This window comes from Carcharodon carcharias, chromosome 2 (genome assembly GCF_017639515.1).
Source record: "Carcharodon carcharias isolate sCarCar2 chromosome 2, sCarCar2.pri, whole genome shotgun sequence".
Taxonomy (NCBI): Eukaryota; Metazoa; Chordata; class Chondrichthyes; order Lamniformes; family Lamnidae; genus Carcharodon; species Carcharodon carcharias.
This window is the reverse complement of record NC_054468.1, coordinates 192707498-192722154: the sequence shown is the minus strand read 5'-3', so window position 1 is coordinate 192722154 and position 14657 is coordinate 192707498. Positions and strand designations below refer to the sequence as shown.

Below are 14657 nucleotides of genomic sequence, written 5' to 3'. Positions count from 1 at the left end.
TGAAAACTTCCTCATGCAGATACCTCCTGCTAACTTAATTTAGATTTAAATGTATAAATTACATCCCTCCCCTTCAGTGGTCTACCTCTGCTTTATGATAATGTTGACCAAGATAAATGTTCCCAGGCCTCAATCACTGGCAGTCACTGGCTGCCAGGTGGCGTGCAGGAGTTGCCTGGGATTGATTCTCCCTTCAATTATTCATTACCCCCGTCAATAAGGAAGTGCCTGGAAACTTTCAATTTCTTATGCTGTGAATTGTCATTTAAAGTACATGTCACTGTTTAACAATTCAAGGGAATACAAAATAATACTGACATAATTCTACATTGGATGATGAGCATTAATAAATGACTTGAGTTTTCGCAAGATGTTTTATATCAGGTAAACTACATGCATTGATCTTTATTCCTCTATCTCATTATAAGATGTCTAACACTAATGTATTTCTAAGCACAGGTTAAAACAGAAGTTAACAGCCAAATTACTGTTTATGTGGAGACAGAGCACTAGGAAAAATATATCAATACTGTGGACAAAAGTAGTGTTGCGGTTCAATAACAATTTGCATTTTTATAATACCCATAATGTATGGAATCATGGCCAGGCACTTTACAAATAGGGACAATGAAACAGGTAGGAAACTAGAGAAGAGACGGAGAGGTGATCAAATAGTGGAAAATTAGTGGGCTTTCACAATCTTTAAAAAGTAAAGACAGAGATGGAGAGGGGAAAAAAGTTAAGAAGGGTGTTCTAAAGAATAGAGTTGAGATGGTTTAAGTCTTCTTCACCAATGGTTGGGTAAAGAGAGTGAAGTTGCATAAAAAATTAGAAGGAAAGAAGTGGAGTTTGAGAGATAGGATAGAGGTATGAAGGAGATTGCAGAAAAAGGGTGGTGGAGCTGAAGACTGACTTGCAGATGAGGAATTTGAATTCAATGCACTGGGGGACAGAGAACCAGTGTAGATCAGCAAAGGCAGGGAAGAAATTGGTGAGTGGGGCTTTATTCAAGACAGAATACATGTGGCAGAGATGTAGTTTAAGGATGATACAAGTTCAACAAGGAGATCATTACAATGCCTGAGGCTGGAGGTCACAACTCTGCAAACCTCTTGCCTAGAAGTTGGGTCATACTGTTAAGTTGTATTTCAACATTTCAAGAGCAGAAATTCCTACAAGGTCTGGGGAATCTGCTATTTAAGTTCAAGATTTGTGGTCTAGTCAAACTTAAAAACAATCTGAACAGAAAAAAATAAAAACATATAAAAAGTAAGTATTAGAAGGGGAAAGGAAACAAATGATCAAGGCAGTAATCTGGATGGTGCACAAAAATCAGTACTAGTCTTATGACTGTGATTACATTTGGGAAGCAGTTTTCTTCACATACAAGACCTGTGGTGCTCAGAACTGAACACAATGATCAGTGCTCTGAAAAAAAGTAATCTCGAGTCCAATGTATATTTGTGTAATTAACATCTTAAAATGTCAGATCACTTTTCAGTTTACACACACTCAAATAAAATACTTCTGAATAAGTTTCTGCTTAGCCATAGCAATGCAATTATTAGGGGGCATCGGTGAAGGGGGTAAAAGAATGTGGCCTGATGGGCCACAGTGCTTCCCTGCTATGAGATAAAAAATCTCTTCCAAAGTCCCAGAAGTTTAGGGGGCCATATAATTAAGATATATTTCACCTTTCTGAAAATGCCATTATGAAAGGTAGCTTGATAAGGATTTTTGTAGTGAGTAAGCAAACTATAAAAGAAAAACTAATAAAATGTTATAGCTCTAACCTTTAGAATTCTCAGTAATTAAAGATTTTTTTCCCCCAAAGTCAGTCAGCTTTTAAACTAAAATGGTTTCGAAGAAAATTTTGCAAAATTTATTGTTGGCTCAAGAAATCTAATCATTGGATCAATTCTGTTCCATATGTAATTTTCTTATAGTTCTCAAAATGCCCTGGGTAGACTACATCTGGAATACTGTGTTCTGTTCTGCACATCAAACCTTAGGAAGAATATGCTGACCTGAAGGGAATGCAGTGTAGATTTATCAGAATGATACCTGGACTTCAAGGGTTAAATTATCAGACAACATTACACAAACTAGGGTTGTAGCCCCTGGAATTTAGATGGTGAAGAGGTGATCTGTTTATGTTTACAAGATATTAAGGGGAACTAATAGAGTGAATAGAAAGTCTTTCCACTGGCTAGGGGATATAATTTTAAAAAGGGGGCCGGATCTTTCAGAAGCTAGTTTGAAAACACTCTTACAAGCAAGGGTGGTGAAGTTTGGAATTCTCTTCTGCAAAGACGAGTTGATTCTAGATCAATTGTTAATATTAAATCTAAGATTGGTACAAATTTGTTAACCAAAAGGTATAGAGTTTGGTCACGCGTCAGCTATTGAATGGTGGAAGCGGCTTGAGGGGCTAAGTACCCTACTCCTGTCCCTGTGTTCCTAAAATATGATTTTGCACCAAAGCAAAACAGAATATTAAAAAAATGTACAAATCTAGTAAAAAGGGTCAAAATCTGTTGAAAAGCCAAACTTAAATGTGAATATTAAAGGATTAAAATGTCCAATTTCCTCATGAGAATTCTATAATACATAATTTACTGCAAAATGGAGAGTAATAAAATTAACCTTTGCCTTATGTTTGCCCTTTGACTGGCAAATAAAGTTAAGATATGCTCATCTAAAATAATTAGCTGATCTGATCTGTTAAATATTATCAAATATGATAGTGTTGAAAGAGGTTATTGCATCTTAATACTCAACTACCAAGCCTTATTTTCTATCAACATATATTAATCCATTTATCTTCAAGTCATTAACCTCTTATGTTAAAGTCCACATCAAAACTAAAAACTGTTTTCCAAAAAGATAGGTCCCATTTTTCATTCAAATTAAATTTTCTAGTACTAGCAGATGTCCAGTAGCCCTGTAAGTTGGGCAATACAATGTTTTGTAACAATAGGAATCTTATATCATGTAAAATACAATTTGCTGCTAAAGTGAAGCTATCTCTAATATGGCGTGTCTCTTCAATGTTTATTTGCAGTAAATCACGTGTAAGACACATGCTAAGAATACTTTCAACAATCTGCACTTCTTCAGTAGTACAATGAAAAGAACACAGACTAAAAGTCACACTAATTTAACATATTTTGTATTAGAAAACTTTCTACTCTCGCATTCAGCTAAATGGGATAGGCTCAGAAGAGATCTAGCAGCTCAAAACTGGGCATCAATGAGACGATGTGGGCCATCAGCAGCAGAATTTTATTCAATCATAATCTGTAACCTCAAGGCCTGGCATGTCCCTCACCCTACCAATGCAATCAAGCCTGGGGAGCAACATTGGTTCAATAAATAGTACAGGAGAGCATGCCAGGAGCTGCACCAGGCATACCTAAAAATGAAAACAGAATTACCTGGAAAAACTCAGCAGGTCTGGCAGCATCGGCGGAGAAGAAAAGAGTTGACGTTTCGAGTCCTCATGACCCTTCAGCAGAACTAGGTGAATCCAAGGAAGGGGTGAAATATAAGCTGGTTTAAGGCTGGGGGGGGGTGCCGTTGGGTGGGGGGAGAGAAGTGGAGTGGGGTGGTGTGGTTGTAGGGACAAGCAAGCAGTGATAGAAGCAGATCATCAAAAGATGTCACAGACAAAAGAACAAAAGAACACACAGGTGTTGAAGTTGGTGATATTATTTAAACAAATGTGCTAATTAAGAATGGATGGTAGGGCACTCAAGGTATAGCTCTAGTGGGGGTGGAGGGAGCATAAAAGATTTAAAAATATTTAAACATAATGGAAATAGGTGGGAAAAGAAAAATCTATATAATTTATTGGAAAAAACAAAAGAAAGGGGGAAGAAACAGAAAGGGGATGGGGATGGAGGAGGGAGTTCAAGATTTAAAGTTGTTGAATTCAATATTCAGTCCGGAAGGCTGTAAAGTGCCTAGTCGGAAGATGAGGTGCTGTCCCTCATTGCGCACAGACCGCAGGTGTTCTGCAAAGCGGTCGCCCAGTTTACGTTTGGTCTCTCCAATGTAGAGGAGACCGCATTGGGAGCAACGAATACAGTAGACTAAGTTGGGGGAAATGCATGTGAAATGCTGCTTCACTTGAAAGGACTGTTTGGGCCCTTGGACGGTGAGGAGAGAGGAAGTGAAGGGGCAGGTGTTGCATCTTTTGCGTGGGCATGGGGAGGTGCCATAGGTGGGGGTTGAGGAGTAGGGGGTGATGGAGGAGTGGACCAGGGTGTCCCGGAGGGAACGATCCCTACGGAATGCCGACAGAGGGAGTGAAGGGAAGTTGTGTTTGGTGGTGGCATCATGCTGGAGTTGGCGGAAATGGCGGAGAATGGGATTGAAGTTGGTGATATTATCTAAACGAAAGTGCTAATTAAGAATGGATGGTAGGGCACTCAAGGTATAGCTCTAGTCGGGGTGGGGGGGCATAAAAGATTTAAAAATAATGGAAATAGGTGGGAAAAGAAAAATCTATATAAATTATTGGAAAAAACAAAAGGGGGAAGAAACAGAAAGGGGGTGGGGATGGAGGAGGGAGTTCAAGATCTAAAGTTGTTGAATTCAATATTCAGTCCGGAAGGCTGTAAAGTGCCTAGTCGGAAGATGAGGTGCTGTTCCTCCAGTTTGCGTTGGGCTTCACTGGAACAATGCAGCAAGCCAAGGACAGACATGTGGGCAAGAGAGCAGGGTGGAGTGTTAAAATGGCAAGTGACAGGGAGGTTTGGGTCATTCTTGCGGACAGACCGCAGGTGTTCTACAAAGCGGTCGCCCAGTTTACGTTTGGTCTCTCCAATGTAGAGGAGACCGCATTGGGAGCAACGAATGCAGTAGACTAAGTTGGGGGAAATGCAAGTGAAATGCTGCTTCACTTGAAAGGAGTGCTGGGGCCCTTGGACGGTGAGGAGAGAGGAAGTGAAGGGGCAGGTGTTGCATCTTTTGCATGGGCATGGGGAGGTGCCATAGGTGAGGGTTGAGGAGTAGGGGTGATGGAGGAGTGGACCAGGGTGTCCCGGAGGGAACGATCCCTACAGAATGCCGCCGGGGGGGTGAGGGGAAGATGTGTTTGGTGGTGGCATCATGGAGTTGGCAGAAATGGCTGAGGATGATCCTTTGAATGCGGAGGCTGGTGGGGTGATAAGTGAGGACAAGGGGGACCCTATCATGTTTCTGAGAGGGAGAAGGCGTGAGGGCGGATGGGCGGGAGATGGGCCGGACATGGTTGAGGGCCCTGTCAACGACAGTTAAGGAAGACAGTTAAGGAAGAAAGAGGACATGTCAGAGGAACTGTTTTTGAAGGTAGCATCATCAGAACAGATGCAACGGAGGCAAAGGAACTGAGAGAATGGGATGGAGTCCTTACATGAAATGGGGTGTGAGGAGCTGTAGTCGAGGTAGCTGTGGGAGTTGGTAGGCTTGTAATGGATATTGGTGGACAGTCTATCACCAGAAATTGAGACAGAGAGGTCAAGGAAGGGAAGGGAAGTGTCAGAGATGGACCATGTGAAAATGATGGAGGGGTGGAAATTGGAAGCAAAATTAATAAATTTTTCCAGGTCCAGACAAAAGCATGAAGCAGCACCGAAGTAATCATCAATGTACCGGAGAAAGAGTTGTGGAAGGGGGCCAGAGTAGGACTGGAACAAGGAATGTTCCACATACCCCAGAAAGAGACAGGCATAGCTGGGGCCCATGCGGGTACCCATAGCCACACCTTTTATTTGGAGGAAGTGAGAGGAGTTGAAGGAGAAATTGTTCAGTGTGAGAACAAGTTCAGCCAGACAGAGGAGAGCAATGGTGGATGGGGATTGTTCGGGCCTCTGTTCGAGGAAGAAGCTAAGGGCCCTCAGACCATCCTGGTGGGGGATGGAGGTGTAGAGGGATTGGACGTCCATGGTGAAGAGGAAGCGGTTGGGGCCAGGGAATTGGAAATTGTTGATGTGACGTAAGGTGTCAGAGGAATCACGGACGTAGGCGGGAAGGGACTGGACAAGGGGAGAGAGAAGGGAGTCAAGATAACGAGAAATGAGTTCCATGGGGTAGGAGCAAGCTGACACGATCGGTCTACCGGGACAGTTCTGTTTGTGGATTTTGGGTAGGAGGTAGAAGCGGGCCGTCCAAGGTTGGTACCTCCTACCCAAAATCCACAAACAGAATCCACCACTACTCTCCTCCGTCTGGTTGAACTTGTTCTCACACTGAACAATTTCTCCTTCAACTTCTCTCACTTCCTCCAAATAAAAGGTGTGGCTATAGGCACCCGCATGGGCCCCAGCTATGCCTGTCTCTTTATGGGGTATGTGGAACATTCCTTGTTCCAGTCCTATTCCGGCCCCCTTCCACAACTCTTTCTCCGGTACATTGATGATTACTTCAGTGCTGCTTCATGCTCTCGTCGGGACTTGGAAAAATGTATTAATTTTGCTTCCAATCTCCACCCCTCCATCATTTTCACGTGGTCCATCTCTAACACTTCCCTTCCCTTCCATGACCTCTCTGTCTCAATCTCTGGTGATAGACTGTCCACCAATATCCATTACAAGCCTACCGACTCCCACAGCTACCTCGACTACAGCTCCTGTAAGGACTCCATCCCCTTATCTCAGTTCCTTCACCTCCGTCGCATCTGTTCTGATGATGCTACCTTCAAAAACAGTTCCTCTGACATGTCCTCTTTCTTCCTTAACCGAGGTTTTCCACCCACAGTCATTGACAGGGCCCTCAACCATGTCCGGCCCATCTCCCGCGCATCCGCCCTCAGGCCTTCTCCTCCCTCCCAGAAACATGAAAGGGTCCCCCTTGTCCTCACTTATCACCCCACCAGCCCCCACATTCAAAGGATCATCCTCCGCCATTTCCGCCAACTCCAGCATGATGCCACCACCAAACATATCTTCCCTTTACCCCCCCCCGGCGGCATTCCGTAGGGATCGTTCCCTCTGGGACACCCTGGTCCACTCCTCCATCACCCCCTACTCCTCAACCCCCACCTATGGCACCTCCCCATGCCCATGCAAAAGATGCAACACCTGCCCCTTCACTTCCTCTCTCCTCACTGTCCAAGGGCCCAAACACTCCTTTCAAGTGAAGCAGCATTTCACTTGCATTTCCCCCAACTTAGTCTACTGCATTCGTTGCTCCCAATGCGGTCTCCTCTACATTGGAGAGACCAAACGTAAACTGGGCGACCGCTTTGCAGAACACCTGCGGTCTGTCCACAAGAATGACCCAAACCTCCCTGTCACTTGCCATTTTAACACTCCACCCTGCTCTCTTGCCCACATGTCTGTCCTTGGCTTGCTGCATTGTTCCAGTGAAGCCCAACGCAAACTGGAGGAACAGCACCTCATCTTCCGACTAGGCACTTTACAGCCTTCCGGACTGAATATTGAATTCAACAACTTTAGATCTTGACCTCCCTCCTCCATCCCCACCCCCTTTCTGTTTCTTCCCCCTTCCTTTTGTTTTTTCTAATAATTTATATAGATTTTTCTTTTCACACCTATTTCCATTATTTTTAAATCTTTTATGCCCCCCCACCCCCACTAGAGCTATACCTTGAGTGCCCTACCATCCATTCTTAATTAGCACATTCGTTTAGATAATATCACCACCTCCAACACCTCTGTGCTCCTTTGTCTGTGACATCTTTTGATGATCTGCTCCTATCACTGCTTGCTTGTCCCTACAACTACACCACCCCCCTCCACTTCTCTCCCCCCACTCAACCCCCAACCCCCCAACCACCGCCATCTTAAACCAGCTTATATTTCACCCCTTTCCTAATATTCACTCAGTTCTGCTGAAGGGTCATGAAGACTCGAAACGTCAACTCTTTTCTTCTCTGCCGATGCTGCCAGACCTGCTGAGTTTTTCCAGGTAATTCTGTTTTTGTTTCGGATTTCCAGCATCCGCAGTTTTTTGTTTTTATACCTAAAAAGGTGCCAACTTGGTGAACCAGAACACAGGAGTACATGCATGCCACAAGAGTGATAGCAGCATGCTATAGACAGAGCTAAGTAATCCTACAACCAACTGATCAGATCAAAGCTCTGCAGGCTTGACACATCCAGTTGCAAATGGTGGAAGACAATTAAACAACTAACCAGAGGAGGGTCCACAATTTCCCCATCCTCATTGATGGTGCGTGCAGCACATCAGTGCAAAAGACAAGGCTGAATCATTTGCAACTATCTTCAGCCAGAAGTGCTGAGTGGATGTTCCATCTCAGCCCCCTGCTGAGGTCTCCATCAGCATAGATGCCAGTCTGCAGACAATTCAATTCACTCCTTGTGATATCAAGAATGGCTGAATGCACGGAATACAGAAAAAGCTACAGACCTTGACTTTAGCACTGAAGACTTATGCTCCAGAACTAATCACGTCCTTAACCAAGCTGTTCCAGTACATCTACATTGCAGGCATCTACCCAATATGGAAAACCAACCCCAGGTTGTCCAGTCCACTAAAAGCTAATTCAATTCTGCCAATTACATCATCATCATCCGTCTACTCTCAAAGTGATGTAAGATGACATCATCAGTGCACCTACTCAGCAACAGCCTACTCACTGATGCTCAGTCTAGGGTCTGCCAGGGCCACTCAGCTACAGCCTTCTTACAACCCTGGTTCAAACATGGACAAAAGAGCTGAATTCCAAAGGTGGGGCGAAAGCGACTGCCCTTGACATCAAGCCAGCATTTAATTGAGCTCAACACCAATGCGCCCTAGCAAAATTTTAGTCAATGGAAATCAGGGGGGAAAATTTTCCATTGGTTGAAGTAATTCCTACCACAGAGGAAGATGGCTGTGGTTGTTGTGAGGCCAATCATCTCAATTCCAGGATATCACTGCAGGAGTTCCTCAAGGCCCAAACATCTTCAGTTGCTTCATCAATGACCTTCCCTCCAACATAAAGTCACAAGTGGGCATTGATAATTGCAGTGTTCAGTTCCATTTGTAACTCCTCAGAAAGTGAAGTAGTCCGTGCCCAAATGCAGCAAGGCCTGGCCAACATTCAGGCTTGAGTTTATAAATGGCAAGTAAGTGGCGAATAACATTCATGCCATTTATATATCAGCCAATGACCATCTCCAACAAGGGAGAATCTAACCATCTCCCCTTGACAATCAACATCATTAAATGCACTGAATCTCCCACCATCAACATCCTGGGAGTTACCATTGATCAGAAACTTGAACTGGACTACCATATAAATACTGTGGCTATAAGACCATGTCAGAAGCTGGAAATTCTCACTTCCTGACTTCCCAAAGCCTGTCCAAGGCACATTCCGGGAATGTGATGGAATGCTCTCCACTTACCTGGATAGCGTAGCTCCAAAAAACTCAAGAAGCTTAACACCATCTAAGATAAAACAATCTGCTTGAGCAGCATCCCATCCACCACCTTAAAACATTCACTCTCTCCACAGCCATCTTACAGTACATCCTGCTGATACTATCTACAAGATGCAGCAACTCATCAACAGCACCTTCTAAACCACCTAGAAGGACAAGGGCAGGAGAAGCAAAGGAATATCATCACCTGCAAGTTTCCCTCTAAGTCACTCATCATCCTTACTTGGAACCGTATTGTCACTCCTTCACTGTCACTGGGTCAAAGCCCTGGAAGTTCCTCCCTCACAGTACCGTAGGTATACCCACATTACAAGGACTGCAGTAAGATTCAAGAAAGCAGTTTTCCACCACCTCTTAAAGGGTAATTAGGGATGAACTATAAATTTTGGACTTGCCAGTGATGCTCACATCCCATGAACAAATTTTTAAAAATTAGCACTCACTAAATTAGGGATTAGGGGCCAAAAAGGGGTTTACACAGAGGCACGAGGCATGGCTGAGATGTTAAATTTATACTTTGCATCTGTCTTTACCTACGAGGCAGGTGCTGCCCAGGCCATGGTGACAGGAGGAAACTCAGTCACTAGAATGGTTTAAAACTGATAAGGAGGTGGTATTGGATAAGCTGTCAGTACTTAAAGTTGATAAGGCATCAGGGCCGGATGAGATGCATCCAAGAATATTGAAGAAAGTGAGAGTGGAAATTGCAATGTATTGCAAATTGTAATCTTTCAATGTTCCCTGGATTTGAGGGAGGTGCCGGAGGACTGGAGAATTGCAAACATTACACCCTTGTTCGAGAAAGGTTATAAAGAATTGCCATGCAATTACAGACTAGTCAATTTAACTTCAGTGGGGGGGAAACTTCTAGAAACAATTATTCGGGATAGAATTAATAGTCACATTGAAAAATGTGGATTGATTCAGAAGAGTTAGCATGGATTTATTAAAGGAAAATCGTGTCTAACTAACTTGCTGGAGTTTTTTGGAGAGGTAACAGAGATGGTTGATGAGGGCAAGGCCGTTGATGTGGTGTATATGGACTTCCAAAAGGCATTCGATACAGTGTGACACAACAGATTTGTGAAGACAGTTAGAGGACATGGAATAAAAGGGACAGTAGCAACGTGGATACAAAATTGGTTGAGGGATAGGAAACAGCGAGTAATGGTTAATGGGTATTTTTCGAACTGAAGAAGGTATTGGGACCCTTGCTTTTCCTGATATATATAAATGATCTAGGTCTTGGTGTGCAGGGGACAATTTCAAAATTTGCGGACGACACAAAACTTGGGGGAATTGTAAACTGTGAGGAGGACAGTGTAGAACTTAAAAAGGACATTGACACATTGGTGGAGTGGGCAGATAATTGGCAGATGAAGTTCAATGCGGAGAAGTGTGAGGTGATACACTTCAGTACAAAGAACATGGAGAGACAGTATAAGATGAAGGGTACTATTCTAAAGGGGGTGCAGGGGCAGAGAGACCTGGGTGTATATGTACATAAGTCATTAAGGTGGCAGGACAGGTAGAGAGAACTGTTTCTAAAGCATACAGTATTCTAGGCTTCATTAATAGGGGCATAGAGTACAAGAGCAGGGAGGTAATGTTGAACTTATGTAAGCCACTGGTTACACCTCAGCTGGAGTCCTGTGGACAGTTCTGGGTGCCACACTATAGGAAGGATGTGGACACACTGGAGAGAGTGCAGATGATGTTTATGAGAATGGTCCCAGAGATAAAACACTTCAGTTATGAGGAATTATTGGAGAAGTTGGGACTGTTTTCCTTGGAGAGGAGAAGGCTAAGAGGAGACTTGAAAGAAGTTTTCAAAATCATGGAGAGTCTGGACAGGGTAGATAAAAGAAAAACTGTTCCCGCTTGTAAACGGATCGAGAACCAGAGGGCATGGTTTTAAAGTGTTTTGCAGAAGAGGCAAATGCAAGGTGAGAAAAACTTTTTCACACAGTGAGTAGTGTGGTGAGGTTCAACTGAGGCATTCAAGAGGGCATTGGATGATTATTTAAATAGAAACAATGTCCAAGGTTACTGGGAAAAGGCAGGAGATTGACACTAAGTTAAAATACTCAGAGAGCCGGTGCAGACATGATGGGCCAAATGGCCTCCTTCTAGACTAATAATTCTGTGATTCTGTGAAGTATTTTATTGGCATATTTAACATGTCTATCATCTGCATGTGTGTGTGTTTGTTTTGTTTATCCAGCCAAATTGTTTGGTTTTGAAAAGCGTTTTTTGAAACTTGCACTTTTATGATGACTTTCCAAGACAAAATACCCCAAGCATTTCAAAAGAGAGATTGGACACCAACCAGGTGCCAGAACAGGTAGATTTCGAGGAAACATTTGAAGGAGAAGGAATGGGACAAGGAAAAAGGGTTTAGAAAGACAATTTTATGATTATTTAAGCATGAATTTCTAAAATTCCAAGTAATTTTCTTTGTACAACTAAAAACCTGTAGTCAATTATATTGCGTCACCCTCAATAATCCACTTGCTTTTCGACTCATTTCATAAAATGAACAAGGAGGAATGATTTTGGTGATAGAGTCCAAAATCTGGAGAACAGAAGAAAGTTCCTATTTATCGAGTGCTTCTTCCATCTTGTGAAATGACCAGGTATCCATTCCAGCAATGATGATGATTAAATAAATTTAACTGTTACTGGATTAGACTAACTTGAACGTTTCAATTATTAGTTTGAACTCTTCAAAGGTATCTATTCAATGGAGATATTTGAAGTTATTTAAACACTGGGGCTATTATGGCTCCATATAGCATAAACAGAGTAGTCAAAGCCTGAAAATGACATTGAGATATTTACTGCCACATTTAAGTCACATGTACCTTTCCCAATCTATTCTGCCTGCACAGGTGTGTGTATCCTTTTGAACTTGACTGAGTAGCAGTATTATTTTGTTTAATTTCTGAGGTTCTTAATTTGGAAACGAGCGCCAAATTTTCAATGCCTCATGCGAATAAAGTTTGGCACAGAATGAGTATTTATGGTTAAGATATAAATCCATGCCTTAGCATTTTGCACCAGGGAATAGGACACATATTCCAATCCCGGTTTCAGCTTCTTTGACACCCAGGATTTTCTAGGATGGCAGTCTGCTCTTCAACAAGTTAGACATAGCACCAAAAGAGATAAATGCATGGAATCTACTCAGGATGACTTTGCCAGAACCCACGAACAAACATAGTAAAGAGCTAAAAACAGCTGTTGGTGTCACTGTTCCAGGAGTTCTGTTAAAGTTACAGTGGGAGATTGGGAAAGCTCAGCAGAAATACATTGGAAAAAATTCTCTCTAAAGCTTTCAGAGTTAGAGTAATTCAATCTCTAAAAAGAATTACTGCAAATAAGTGTGTATGAAATATTGCTACAAGAACAGGTGTTACCACCTTTAAAAAAATATTTGAACACAATGAATAGGTCACTTGTCAAAAGCTTTTCCTTCAGCATGCAGAAATAATTCTTAAAAGATATAAGAGATAGAGCTTGTAAGTATAATGCAGAGGAGCAACATGTCACAAAACACCAGAAGTCCCAGAACAAAGGGGTATAAACAATGAGGAATCACAGGAGAATATGGCAGTTCATTTGATACCAATGTTTGCCTCTCAATCAGAATATGAGTTGAGGACTTGGGCAAATAATCTCAGTGGACACTTCAATGCAGTAATGATTACAGTCAAATTCAGTCAAGGTCAAAATGATACACAAACCTGTGCAGGCAGTATAGATTGGGAAAGGTACATGTGACTTAAGTATGGCAGTAAATGCATCCTTCAAATTTGTTGTTCAACTGGGAATAGGCCTGTTCTGGTAGATTAGATGAATATTGATGATCTCATGGTACTATTGAGTAAGAGAAGGAAGTTCTCCTGATGTCCTGGTAAACACTCCTTCCTCAGCCACCATCAATAAAAAAGAGATAATCTGGTCATTCATTTTATTGCTGTGTGTAGGACCTTGCTGTGTGCAAAATTGCAGTTGCATTTGTTACACACCACATGTGTTTCCAAAGTAATTAATAATACACAAAGCATTTTGAGATGTTATATAAATACAAGGTCTTGCTTTCTAGCTGGTTTATACACTGTGAATAGTGTAATCATCCATTAGGAATAAGGAACCAGTTGAAATATTTTTACCTTTTTATTTTAATTGAAAATGAAAGATTTCCTTTGATTTTGTAAAGAACCTATTTGTAGTTTTCTTTGACTGGCTTTAAAAACTATCATGGCTGCAGTTGAAAGACATGTTCAATGGAATAGGATAAGGAATAGCTACAATGTTGCTATCCTGGAACAGAGTGTGCCATAAAAAAATAGGATGGTGCCGGAAAGGAGTCCTGGACTAAGGGGAGCTGCCTGATGAAAGCATTTTAATTAGCTCCTGACCAGGTGACCAGGGTTTTGCGTGGTAACAGTGTAGGCAGTACAGCTCATAACCTGCAAAGAGGGAAGACCTAAAACCTCTCTCTCCTGTGTTTGTAAGATTCTAGTAATTCTGCCACAGTAGCTAGCTGGCTATTCCTCACATCTCTGTAATCTGCTTTCTCTAAAAACCCCTGTCAAGAGGAAAAGGGGAAAAATCACCAGTAGAGACTTTGAAAAGCAAGTTTTTCAACCAATGAACCACAGACTGAAAGTGCTGAGAGACCACCTCATGTCATCAACAACAAACTGCAAGGAATTTGGAAGACCTCAATCAAAATCAAACCATCAAACCCTGTACTCTGGATTGGTGCTATTGAACTGTTTTATCTTACCCTTAAAATCCATGTTTTGTTTGTCTTGTGTGTGTGTGTGTTTGTGTATAGGGGTTTAAGAAGGGGTAGAGTTTAAGTTATACAGTTAGATGTTAGCAGTTCATATCTTTTTCTTTTGCCACTAGTTAAAGATAACTTGTTCAACAGTTATTTACTTATTAAGTTTACAAACCTGGTGCCCGTATTCTGTTAACCTAAATTAGACAGTTAGGTGGAACTGGGGCAATCTGGTGGCTTGGTCAAACTTTTCACATTCGTCACAGCTTGGGGAAATAATGGGGCTTGATATTACAGCACATTATCCCCAGTGAGTCATGACAATTTGCTTTAAGATCAAGAATGTTATCTCTTACTTGCATTTCAGTTTTGGTCCAGTCTCCTCTACTAAGCCACAATCCTACTAATAATTCCAAACACCAAGCTAAAATCTACAATATTGAATTCCAGGTAACCAAACTGTTAGACAT

At 42.2% G+C, this 14657-nt stretch overlaps 1 protein-coding gene across 2 annotated transcripts in view; it reads right to left on the bottom strand.

Moving 5' to 3' along the window:
* The window catches only part of iars2 (isoleucyl-tRNA synthetase 2, mitochondrial), a 115483-nt gene that overhangs the window by 26991 nt on the left and 73835 nt on the right, over positions 1-14657 (bottom strand). The gene's annotated exons all lie outside the window — the stretch shown is intronic.